The 11,881-nt window shown below is 40.7% G+C and overlaps 1 pseudogene; it reads left to right on the top strand.

Annotated features, from left to right (window-relative positions):
* Nucleotides 1-1,874: 1,874 nt before the first annotated feature.
* On the top strand, nucleotides 1,875-11,855 carry LOC133950180 (up-regulator of cell proliferation-like; annotated as a pseudogene).
* The last annotated feature ends 26 nt before the right edge of the window (nucleotides 11,856-11,881 follow it).

The raw sequence follows: 11,881 nt of genomic DNA, 5'->3' as shown, positions 1-11,881 counted from the left end.
AAAATAATTGAAAATGTTTGTAATAATTTATCCTTTTATTTCGTTGACCTCTTTAATTTAAAAAAAAAATTTTTTATCTCTTTTATACTTATCTTTTATTTTGTTTGAAAATTATGGCAAACTGTGCTTTCAGATTTGAAATGTATATTTGGTCTGAATTGTTTTTCCATGTGCCTGCGCAGCGCCCTGATGTCGGTGAAGGAAACGGGCTTTATAACTTCATTTCCTCGAGTTTCTACCCGAGTGCTCAGACTTTGCCTTCGCGGCTCTCCCTCTTACTCTGGACTCGGCCCCACAGTCCCGCAGCCCCGCGGAGATGACCGCTGCCTCGCCGGTCATTAGGCCCCGCGGTCCGCACGCCGCCTCCGGGCCCCGCGTCGGCTTCGCCCCGAGTCGAAGGTGCTCGCGTCTGAACGGGACCCGTCTCTCCTCGAGGAGCCGCCGCGGCACGGTGACCCTCACCTCCGCCTCTCCGCAGCGGATCTCGAGTCTGCCGCTGTCCCGGGTTCCCGTGGCGAAAGAAGAGGCGCTCACCGACAGCGCGACCGCCAGAAAGTGGAGGTGGAGCCCGGTGAACTGGAGCAGGACGGCCATGTTCACACAGGCAGTGTGGTTAGCAACCGACGGCTGGAGTCGCATTGTCCCAATCAGTTGTGCAGAGAACTGTGGGAAACACCGTCAGAAGAACTTCAGTCCCATTCATTCATCCCTACATCCCTCCATCCATTCATCCATCTATCCATTAATTTATTCCTCCATCCCTCTATCCATCCCTCCCTCCCTCACTCCATCCATCCATCCATCCATTCATTCATCCATCCATTCATTCATTCATTCATCCCTCCCTCCATTCATCCATCCATCCCTCCATCCCTCTTTTCATTCCTCCCTCCATTTATTCATTAAACTGTGCATCCATTCATTAATCCGTCCCTCCCTCCCTCCATCCACCAATGCATTCATCCATCAATCCCTCCCTCATTTCATCCATTTATTCATCTCTGCATCCATTCATTAATCCCTAAATTCAACCATTCATTCCTCCCTCCCTCCATTCATTCATCCACACATCCCTCCATCCATCCATCTATCCATTCATTCATCCCTCCCTCCCTCCCTCGATTCATCCATTCATTCAGATATCCATCCATCTATTCATTAATTTATTCATCCCTCCCTCCCTTGTGAGCTGAGCTGGCTGTTGTTTCATGGCAGAAACAGCTACTATATTCTATTATTTGACCTTATCATACATCATCTGTAAATGAATCATTGTATATCAGAGACAAGGCCCCATGTCCTACCTGAGAGGGAGTGCTTTACATTCATGATCTTTCACATGCTCTCACAATCAATGTCTTTGATCAAAGTGCTCTCCCAAGAGTTGCACTTTTTACCCTTTCCATTGCATGTCCATACATAAGCAAAGCTGATATTCAACTTATCAATGAATCCAGTACATCTTAAATGTATTGATGGTAAAGATGCATGATACTGCAACATGTAGCCTTTCTTCATTGTAACAGTTGAATTTCATGAAAAGAAGTTTCGTAACTTGATGTTTTCTTCAATTCCAGCACATCTTCATGTTTGTCCCAGTCTCAGTCTATTCATGACAACTTCACAGTTCATTGTGATTGTGTGGGAAACATGTAATAAATATTGAGAATATTGTTTCCATGGGCTTCACCATTGATCTCTAGAATAGGCAATTCACTCAGCTTCCTGTGTGTGGCATTATTTCAATTTACTGCAAACCGTCCATTTCTGGGAAACCATGTGACCGTGTCAAACTGAAAGTGAAAGTAACTTGCTGAGGACCATTAAAGGAGTCTTCTGCAGCACCTTATTGCATTGGCTCGTGTGGTGGAGAGAAGTGTTATGTCTACGGCATCAGCAGAAATACTTCACCTGCAAATCCTGAGTAACCGTGAATGAAAATCCTGGACAAAAGAATTCAGTTGTGCCATGGGTGAATTTCCTTCAAAGGTTGGTTTGATATGACACAGTTTGGTCATTTTATTGTTTAGTCAGTGATTTTTCTAATATGTGCCTGATGGGAGGACCCGCGTAACTACACCAATGACATGAATTTGTTAGGAATTAATGGAAATTATTCATGTTTTATTTCTTTTTGAGAGAATTATTGATGTGATGTGAGAGGGGTACAAACACATTTTAAAGAATAGTTAATGTAAATTATTGATGTGATCAGCAGCCTACTGTTTTCCGCAGATACGGGGGGGGGGGGGGGGATATGTGTTTGGTATTGATCTACTTCTTCAACTCTTGGCAAGAAAGACATACAAACGTATTCCCTAAAATGACAACTCTATTAACTATTGTGTTAATATTGAGGTACTGTGCAGTTATGCCACATCATATTATGACAGTATCACTAATAAGATAAAGTTAAACACATTTTCAAGACTGGTTGATGTAAATTCTTGATGTGCTTTAGCCTCCCCCACTTCCTGTGGGCTGGGCTTAAAAGCCACTTCCTGCAGGCTTCAGGCATTTTGCCCGGGAACTCACTGCAAACAAGTGTCATTGCAAATTAAAGAGAAACAAAGAATAATTTTAGAGAAAGACAGAATATTTACCAACCTGTGTGCACCCAACTCAGAAAATTAGAACTATGTGTAATGTTTTTACTGAAATGAAATGTAACAAAACTATACTAACACTGAGCTGATGGTGTAACCGTCTCAGGAATGAAGCCTCACAAAATTGTCTTCTATTTTACAGTGAGAAGAACAAGTGAGAGGATTGAGAGTACAGCCACAATGGAGGTAAACAGCTTATCCAGTTATTTTGTGTTGATAAAAACAAATTCTATGGAAACACTTCACTATAAGCTAATGTGTATGGGATAATAAGTTGATTCATCACGTTTGCAAATGTGTTACTTTCATTTATCAAGGGAACGGGCGATGGACATCTACCTGTTCATCATAACCTTGGGGGCAATATAAACAAAGGTCAGTCTCATGCTCTATTGTTCAGATTAACAGGCACCATTTACTGTGCAGTTTGAAAGTAGATTAAAGCAGTTATTAATATTTCCATCGTCAAAACTGTTGGCTTTTTAACAGAGCCGAGCACTACTGTGAAGATGACAGGAAGCCATGAAATTCTTGAAACTATATGACTACTACTAAAACTACAGGGTTTATAGTTATGGGTGGCTGGTGGCGTGCAGAGGCATAACAGGTGGGGCGCGCGACCAGGAGGGGGAAATGTGAGGCGGAACTAATGTGTTGACGTCCGCATCTCTCATGGTGGAACAGTACACCGGCTCTGCAGCGGCTCTCTATACAGTGTTGTGCATGTCGTGCATATTTTTTGCAGCGTGTGTGTGTGTGTGTGTGTGTGTGTGCCACCAGACAGCGCACATATACACACAGGCCCCGGGCGACTGCCCCCACTCATTGGCTCAGAGAGACACACAGTGAGATCAGAGCTCGTTCCCATGAGCAGCCGGTCAGTGACAAACAAGACACAGTGTTCAAAAACTAAGTTGAAAAGAAAGTACGATGAAGCCTGTCTTGCTTTTGGGTTCACAGTGAATGAAGGACGACATGAGGAGAGACCAGAAGACCAAAAGTACTTCAATTAAGTTGAATTTAAGCAAAGTTATTGCACTATTCTTTGAAAAAAATAGCAAATGTCACAAAAGGTTGTTTGAAAAAGGTTTTTTATTTGCACTTCAGAAATTCCAGAAAGTAATGTGAATTTAATGTTCATGTGTATGTTATATAAATACACATGTTAAACTTGGCCCATTTTGTCATATTGTGTAGGGGCAGGGGAGCGGGTGGGGCATGAAAAATATTCTAACTCCAAAGTGGGGCAAGACAGAAAAAGATTGGGAACCACTGTGGTAGTCTAACAATAAGTGGACAAACAGGGAACATGCTCCTCATTAGCATTTACACTAAATGCCAAACCAGACTATCTCCAAAGTTACGTTCCCATCAGTTACTCAATAAAGTTGGACCTCAGTCCACAGTCCTTCTCTAGGAAGAATCTGTGTTCAGGGCTAAATGCTGATGCAGCAGTGCTTGCTCAGGTCTTCTAATGAGGACATTATAGAAGATCACTATATTGAAGCAGGTGGTGGGATGACTGCACTTGGTCCTTTAATGCAGTCCACTCCAAATATTAGCCTAGATGCACAGGTCTCTAGCTCTGATGTGAGTGCTACTGATTGGGCCAAGTCCTGTGCTGAAAAAAATTAGGCGACACTGAATAAATCTTCAAACAAGGATGTTTGTTCAATCTATTTACAGCTTTGGCCTCAGTTTTCTGAAGTGCATTTGACTGAGCCAAGACATCCAGTGCAAAATATATACTCATCATTAGATGGCTCAATATTGCACTGACTGATAGTCATGCTTTTCAGTGGTTTTAAGAGGCGCATCTACCACAAATCCTTCTGCTGGCTATCTTAGCCACATCATCATTGTTATATCCACAGCCATAAAACCCCAGATTTCTTCTCAGACATAATTTTTATCAGTTTAATGTGCATTTGCAAAGTTGTTAAAATCAACTATCAATGCACGATCATGCAAACCTGCCACATTAGCTTGTACAACTTGATATAGATCCCTCCATTTCCAGTCGAGTGTGTTGCTAGTGTCCATTACATAACATTACATACCATTAAGCTCAGTGAATCTCAACTGGTGGGTCGCAACAGTTTTGTTGGTTGTCATAGATTCAGTGAGTGAGTATTCTCAGCTAAAGCTACATAATTTGAGTCTTTTTGAAAATACTTCTCAGTAGTTGGACTTTTATTTCATGTTGATGCATGAAAGCAGTGTTGAGTCTGTGAAAAAAGATTGAAGTTACTGAATTATTATGTTATGTTTTCAATACTGTGTACAAATTAATGTATTATTTACAATAGAATGGGCCATCAGGAGCGGCTCCTCTCTACGGACGCCACCATGTTTTTACAGTAGCCCAGACCGGACAAACTAAACACTGTTTTAGAGTTTTTTATAACAACTGAATCTACCACAGGTTCTCTTCTATGTTTGGATAGTGAGGTGAGGGGTGTTCAGCTACAGCATGGAACTGCACCATTAGATATCACTAAAGCTTACACGCTGAAACTTTAAGTTAACATGAATGCACCAAAGGTCAACTTCTCACAAAGACATTAGTTACATATTAACTCCATTCAGTGGCCAGAGAGCCCATCAACAAATCAGGTTGCAGGAGATCCTCTGCTTTGACAAGTTCACAACATCACAGAAATCTCCGGAGCTTTCAGCTGAAGGGTGGTGCAGCAGGCAGAGGCAGGATGCAACATAAATTCTGCTGTGGAGATCTTTTTTTTTTCTTTACATTACATCAGCACCTGCGTAGACTCTTATCACCAAAAGCTCTCTTGACACCTTTGTTGGTGTCTTCTATACATGTAAGGCAAGGCCTTACCATCAGGAGATATTTTTTATTCCATTTATGAGTCTGTTGCTCGAGGAGAGTTGGACAGGAAGAGCATAAACCCAGCAGCAGGACCAGTATCTGCTCCTTTGTGCAGGGAGGATTCCAATTGGCTTCAGGGTTAATTATTGTTGTTAATTATTCAGAAATTTTTATTAGAGAGTCAAATATGACTTTATAACTAGTCTGTGAAGAAAAATATTTGGAGAAATTAAATTTACAGTCCACTACTACAATGACAAAGTCGCTACCTTCTCATAAAAAAGACCAACTGCTTCAAAACATTAACAAGCACAAACAAAAACCATAACAGAAATAAATAATTCAGCTGATAATTATGAATGGTCAAGTAAGAGAGCGTAAAATTAGAGGTAATATGTATTTAATGAATGTGACCAAAAACACACAGTGAAAAAAAAGAGACATGGTTTTTCCACTTCAAAAAACGACAAATTGTGTCTGGCACTGGCACTTCACAGGCAATACTATCAGCGTTACTGATTTGTAGTCTAACTACTGGTCCTACCTGACTACAGGGACACTAATATGATATGATCAAACAGCCCCTAAGGCATATGGCCTCAATATATGTTTGTATGTATGTAGAATGCTTTAACCTATTTACCTTTACCAAGGATGGTGTGTTTTCATCTGTGTTTCTATGTTTGTGTCTTGTTAGTTTGCAGGATCACAAAAAAAAACACTGCATGAATTACAACAAAACCCAAGAAATAATTCATAGATCTTGATGGAAAAGTTCCATCAGAATTAGAGAATTGATATATGTAAGTGAGTGAAATTCAATTTAGCTTCAAATTTAAGGAGATCATTGTGTCTTAGAGTATGAGCTTTATACTAAAAGACATCTGGTTTGTTTGTCTGTTGGTTCGCACCACTTCACAAACACTACTTGTCAGATTACCAGGAGACTTAGTGGAAAAATGGGGTATGGATCAGGGAGGAACCCATTAAATTTAGGTGCAGGTATACAGCATCAGGGGGAGGTTTTCACTCTTTCTTTAACATGCTGAGATAGAACTTGGATCTTGGCAGATGTATGCCTGATTAATAATCATTGTTTTCATGCCCACAGGGACACAACTGCAGACCTTGTTGGAGGATCTGGGCTTGAAGCAGCACTACACAGAGAAGCTAACACTGAGCAAAATACTTCAGATTGACCTGAAGGCCATCACTGATGAACCTGCCAAGTGCAACTCAGATCTTCCATGGTATTTCTTAAAGAAACTGATGATGGTTAATGTGACAGCGAGAAATTTACAATCAGAATGTGAATCATCCAATGACGAAGCAACAGAAGCAACTGAATCTGACTTTGATAATCTGTGCGACATTACAGACTCAGGTGACAAGGTAAACCCCCTTGACGTAATCACTGCTCTCTTCCTGTGTTCTGATGGGTTTGTGCAACAGGAAATGGCCCTCAAAATGTCCATGTGACAGTTTTCTGTGCCTCTCCTGCTTCCAGATTGTGACACAGATCAGTGCAAACTCATGCTTTGGGCCATGAGAGACATTGTTAAAACCTACAGACCTCGGTCACTTTTACAATCGAAGGGTTTTACTGAAGAAAGAATTGTTCTCTCTGAAATTCCAATGATATCTTTTGTGAGACTGGGGGAATGTTCCATGTCCAAGTCAGAGATTCTCAATAAGCTTTTGAGCAATTCTGAAGAGTACCATGACTTTTTTGTGCACCATGATATGGAGTGTGGTGATTCCCCAAGAAGAATATCCAATGGACTGACTGAAATAACATGGTACCTTCCTTCCGGCAAAAATAACATTGATATTTTCAGTGAGCCATTAGCTGTAGCTAACCTTCGTGGGGACATTGCTTCATTTGAAACTCAGTTTCTTTCTTGTGTCAGACATCTGCAGCAGTGTTTGTGTTCTTTGACAATTTGGACCCTGAGTGCAAGCTGCTAACCAACCTCCACCACAAGGCACAGATGTTTTTGGTGGGTAACCAACAAAGCAAATGCTTCAGTATGGATGCACTCAAAACAGTAGCAACAAAGCTGGGCTTGAGTAAAGACAACATCATTATAAAGACCAAGCACAAAAATTATGCTGAATTTGTCAAAGGTTTGCGGAAAAAAGTCAACGATGTAATTGAGAACACAAAGGAGAAGATGTGCATCGAGAAGATGGCTGACATTGCCCATGAATTGGGAATCTTGGTTGATGAAGACTGTCCAGAGTGTCAGACTGCCAAGGAACATGCAGATGCCATTACATCAAAAATTCAAAACATCCCTGACTACAAAGCCGCTCAGCTTCCCTTGCATGGCGAAATATGGAAGGAGTTGACAATTTTAGAGAAGGAAGAATTTCGACTGAAAAATCTTGGATCTGAAGACATAGAAATGTACAAAGCAGGGCTTCAGGAAAAAAAAGGAGAACTTCGGAAGAAACAGAGCTCTGAAAACATATCAGATGCCATAACGTGCTTCATCAGTGCAATATCAAGCCCAGGCTTAGAGAGACATTATTTCCTGAAATGGATGCGAATTAACCTTGATAACCTGTCTCGAGAAAAACTGTCTGGCCTCAGGAAGCAGTACAAAGAAAAATGCAAAGATGCAGAGAACACAGAGGCCATCAAAGATATTGATAAAGAGCTTTCCAACAGCTCACTGGGAACTGAACACTTCTTCCGTGAAATGGGTCAGATTTATGAAGCTTCAGTTTCCCTTCCAGAACAAGATCGGTCACGTAAACAACTACAGCATCTGCCCAAAATCTGTGCAGGATTGCTGCTTGATGGATTTCCCCTGGAGCTTGTAGATGGAGATGCATCCAACATACCTCTCACATGGGTGAGTGATGTTCTCTCCCAGCTCAATGAACTGGTGTCTCCAAACAACAAGATACTGGTCGTCACGGTTCTTGGAGTTCAGAGCACAGGAAAGTCCACTCTTCTTAACACCATGTTTGGAGTGCAGTTTGCAGTCAGCAGTGGCCGATGCACTCGAGGTGCTTTTATGTTGCTCATCAGAATCAATGAAGATGTCAAAAAAGTCCTCAACTGTGACTTCATGGTCATCATTGACACTGAGGGCTTAAAGTCAGCAGAGCTTGCACAACTGGATGATAGCTATGAGCACGACAATGAGCTTGCAACACTTGTTGTGGGGCTGAGTGACATCACCATTATCAATATTGCAATGGAGAATTCCACACAAATGAAGGACATCCTACAAATAGTTGTGCATGCGTTTCTCAGGATGAAAGAGGTGGGCAAAAAGCCTAAATGTCAGTTTGTTCACCAGAATGTGTCAGATGTTTCAGCCAATGAGAACACCCAAAGAGAGAGGAAACTGCTCTTGGATCAGTTAAACAAGATGACACAGGCAGCAGCCAAAATGGAGAAGAAAGAAAAGAACAAGTGCTTCACTGATGTCATGGAGTACAACCCAGAAACTGGGAGCTGGTACATTCCTGGACTCTGGAATGGAAACCCACCAATGGCACCAGTCAATGCAGGGTACAGCGAAGCTGTATATCAGTTCAAGAAAAACATCACACACATACTAGGAAACTGTGAGTCCTCTGCTAATGACATCTTGAAGTTTAAAGAGTGGATGTCAAGCCTGTGGAGAGCAGTGAAGCATGAAAACTTCATCTTCAGCTTCAGAAACAGTCTAGTGGCTGAAGCATACATGAAGCTATGCACAGAATTCAACAAGTGGGAATGGGACTTCAAAGAATCCATATACAAGTGGATAACAAATGCAGAAACAACCATCTTGAATTTAGGAACACCTGCTTCCCAATCTAAAATAGATGACCTGAAAGAACTCATCTTGAGTTTGAAAAGTGAAGTCTCCACAAAGCTGATGGAATTGGAGAAAGAGCTTCTTGAAAAGCTGAAAAAATATTTTGAGCAAAAAGACGGCCATGTCCATCTCGTAGAAAGATACAAAGAGGATTTTACAAATAGTGCAAAGAGTCTTCGACGAGACATAGAGAACTCTGTGGATAGTCAACTCACAGCAGCGGCTGAAATCAAACAGGGACAGACAGAAGTTAAAAAAATCAAGGAAAATCACACAAAAGAAATTGAAGAAGCAGTGTGTGCACTGATTGATGAATGTCGAAAGAAAAACGTCCAGATGAGAGATAAAGAACTGAACAAAGAATTTGATAAGATGTGGAAAGAAACAGTAAAGAAACTGTCTTTTTCCAAACAAAAGCCAACTGATGTCTTCACCAGTGTCTGCTTCTACTTAAGAACAAATCTCAAAGACAAAGGGAGTCATGCATGTGAATTGCTGAGTCAAAGAAATCTGCAAGATTGTGGGAAAACGCCTTTCATATATATAGCCAAAGGAAAGCTTGAAAGATTTCAAAAGATGATAAGCAATGTGATGCCCATTCAAGATCCCACAATCAGGCTACAGAAGATAGCTGACAACATCATAGATGAATGCATTCAGTATGTGAAGGAAAAAGGGATGCTTACATCCAGGAGATCCTTCACATTATTGATGAGAGGCTGCAAAAGCATGAGGATGTAACCGTAGACATTGAGTTTGAAGTTTCTCTGAAACAGCACATCTGTGGCATTGCAGCCAGACACTTTCAGAAAATGCATGAAGATTTCCTAAAGGAGAATGACCCTTACTTTTGTCTGAACAAAAACAAAGGAATGTTTTGTGATACTTTCAAAGATGTGTTCAATGAACGAGACCAGAGCCAGAAGAAGGCAGAAGAATTCACCAAACAATGTTTGAAGCCTGCAGTTGAAAACTTTGTCTACAGTAGACTGGGTCCTGATATCATTCATGAAATGAGGAAACAATCACAGTTCAATGCAAGAGTCTACTCCCAGTATGAGATTTTACTGGATTTGCTCTCAAAGCACAGCTTTAGAGAGTACAGAAGGTACATTCAGTCATATGAGGGATATGTAAAGGAGTGGATACCCGACCAAACAGTGAAACACTTATCAAAAGATTCTAAGATGTTTGAGCTAGTGGATCAGCTTCTTGACTCAAGTATCAGCAGCATACAGGCTGCAATCCACAAGGCCACAAAGACAACAAGTGCTGACTTGAAAACATTCATTAACAACTTCTGTCAGGAACTTGGTGATACACTGGTCATTTCCCAGGATGCACTTGGTGATGTCATGATGCTGAACAAAGCAAACCAGGAACAGTTTGCTCACTGGTTCACAGAGTTTGTGAATAAAATGGAAAAAGCTCTGAGGCAAGAGTTTAAAAAAAGAGACATCCAGAGTATACTTAAACATCTTGATGTCAAGCCCCAGAATGAGCTTTTCACACAAGTGATTGGATGTGGTAAACAGTGTCCCTTCTGTGGAGTGGCCTGTGTGTGTGGAGGTGGTAACCATTCTGTGCATGAGGCTTCACTGCATAGGCCATAGGGTCTGAAAGGAGGCTATTGGCACAACACTGATAAACTACAGACTGACATAGGCTCGTCATTAGTGGTAAGTGACAACCGATTTCGCAATGATGCTATTAAAGATGAATGGATCTCTTACAAAAACTACAGAGACATCTACCCAGATTGGAAAATTCCGCCAGATGGAAGCTACGAGGCATCAGACTACTGGAAATATGTAATGGCAACGTTCAATGAGGAGTTTGCAAAAGAATATGGTTTAAGGCCTGCTGATATTCCTACAGCCTGGAAGAATATCACAAGTCTGCAGGCAGAACGGAGTCTCAAAGAGTTATTTAACTTGTACTGAGAGACAACAAGCTGTCTGGTTAGAGAAGTGCACATCCTCCTCATTTCACTTCCATTTGTGTTCACCTTTATCTGAGAATGCTTATTTGTTTTTAAAAAAGTAATCCGCTTTAACTCTGTGTACATTCTAGGAGCACAGGTTAAGAAACATTTTAGGATTTTGTCATTATCTTGCCTCTTAAAAAGAATCAAGCAAAGAATCAAGAAAAAAATTGTTGCTTTTTCTTTTATCAAATTTAATGTGAAATGCCATTTTTGTGCTTTTATGACAATCCTGATGTCAAATATTTACATTTATTGCCTCTTATTAAAACATGACCATATCTGTATGAGGTATCATCCTTGTCAAACAGGATTTAAAAAATCTGAATATAAAAATCTGTTCCTGTGACGTATCTAATGTGAAATATTGACATTTCCAATGTAGGAAAATATTAAGTGTTTTTGTCAATATGTTGTTGAGTTTTTTTTCTCTTTAAATTTAGCGCAATCTTTTTATTTTCTTCCTCAGAATGAAGGGCTTCTTTGTTTTGAGTTTGATCTTGTGGTAACTATTTACACTTTGAAGGAATTAAAAGATCATTCACGCCATTTGTGGTGTTGTCAACATGTACGGATGAATTACTCAATTAAACAGATTCCCTAAAGAACAATGGCAGTGCTCAGCATGTATTCTTCA

The sequence above is a fragment of the Platichthys flesus genome, chromosome 24 (genome assembly GCF_949316205.1).
Source record: "Platichthys flesus chromosome 24, fPlaFle2.1, whole genome shotgun sequence".
Classification (NCBI taxonomy): domain Eukaryota; kingdom Metazoa; phylum Chordata; class Actinopteri; order Pleuronectiformes; family Pleuronectidae; genus Platichthys; species Platichthys flesus.
Note: the sequence above shows the minus strand (reverse complement) of the source record. Positions and strands in the feature narration are given on the sequence as shown.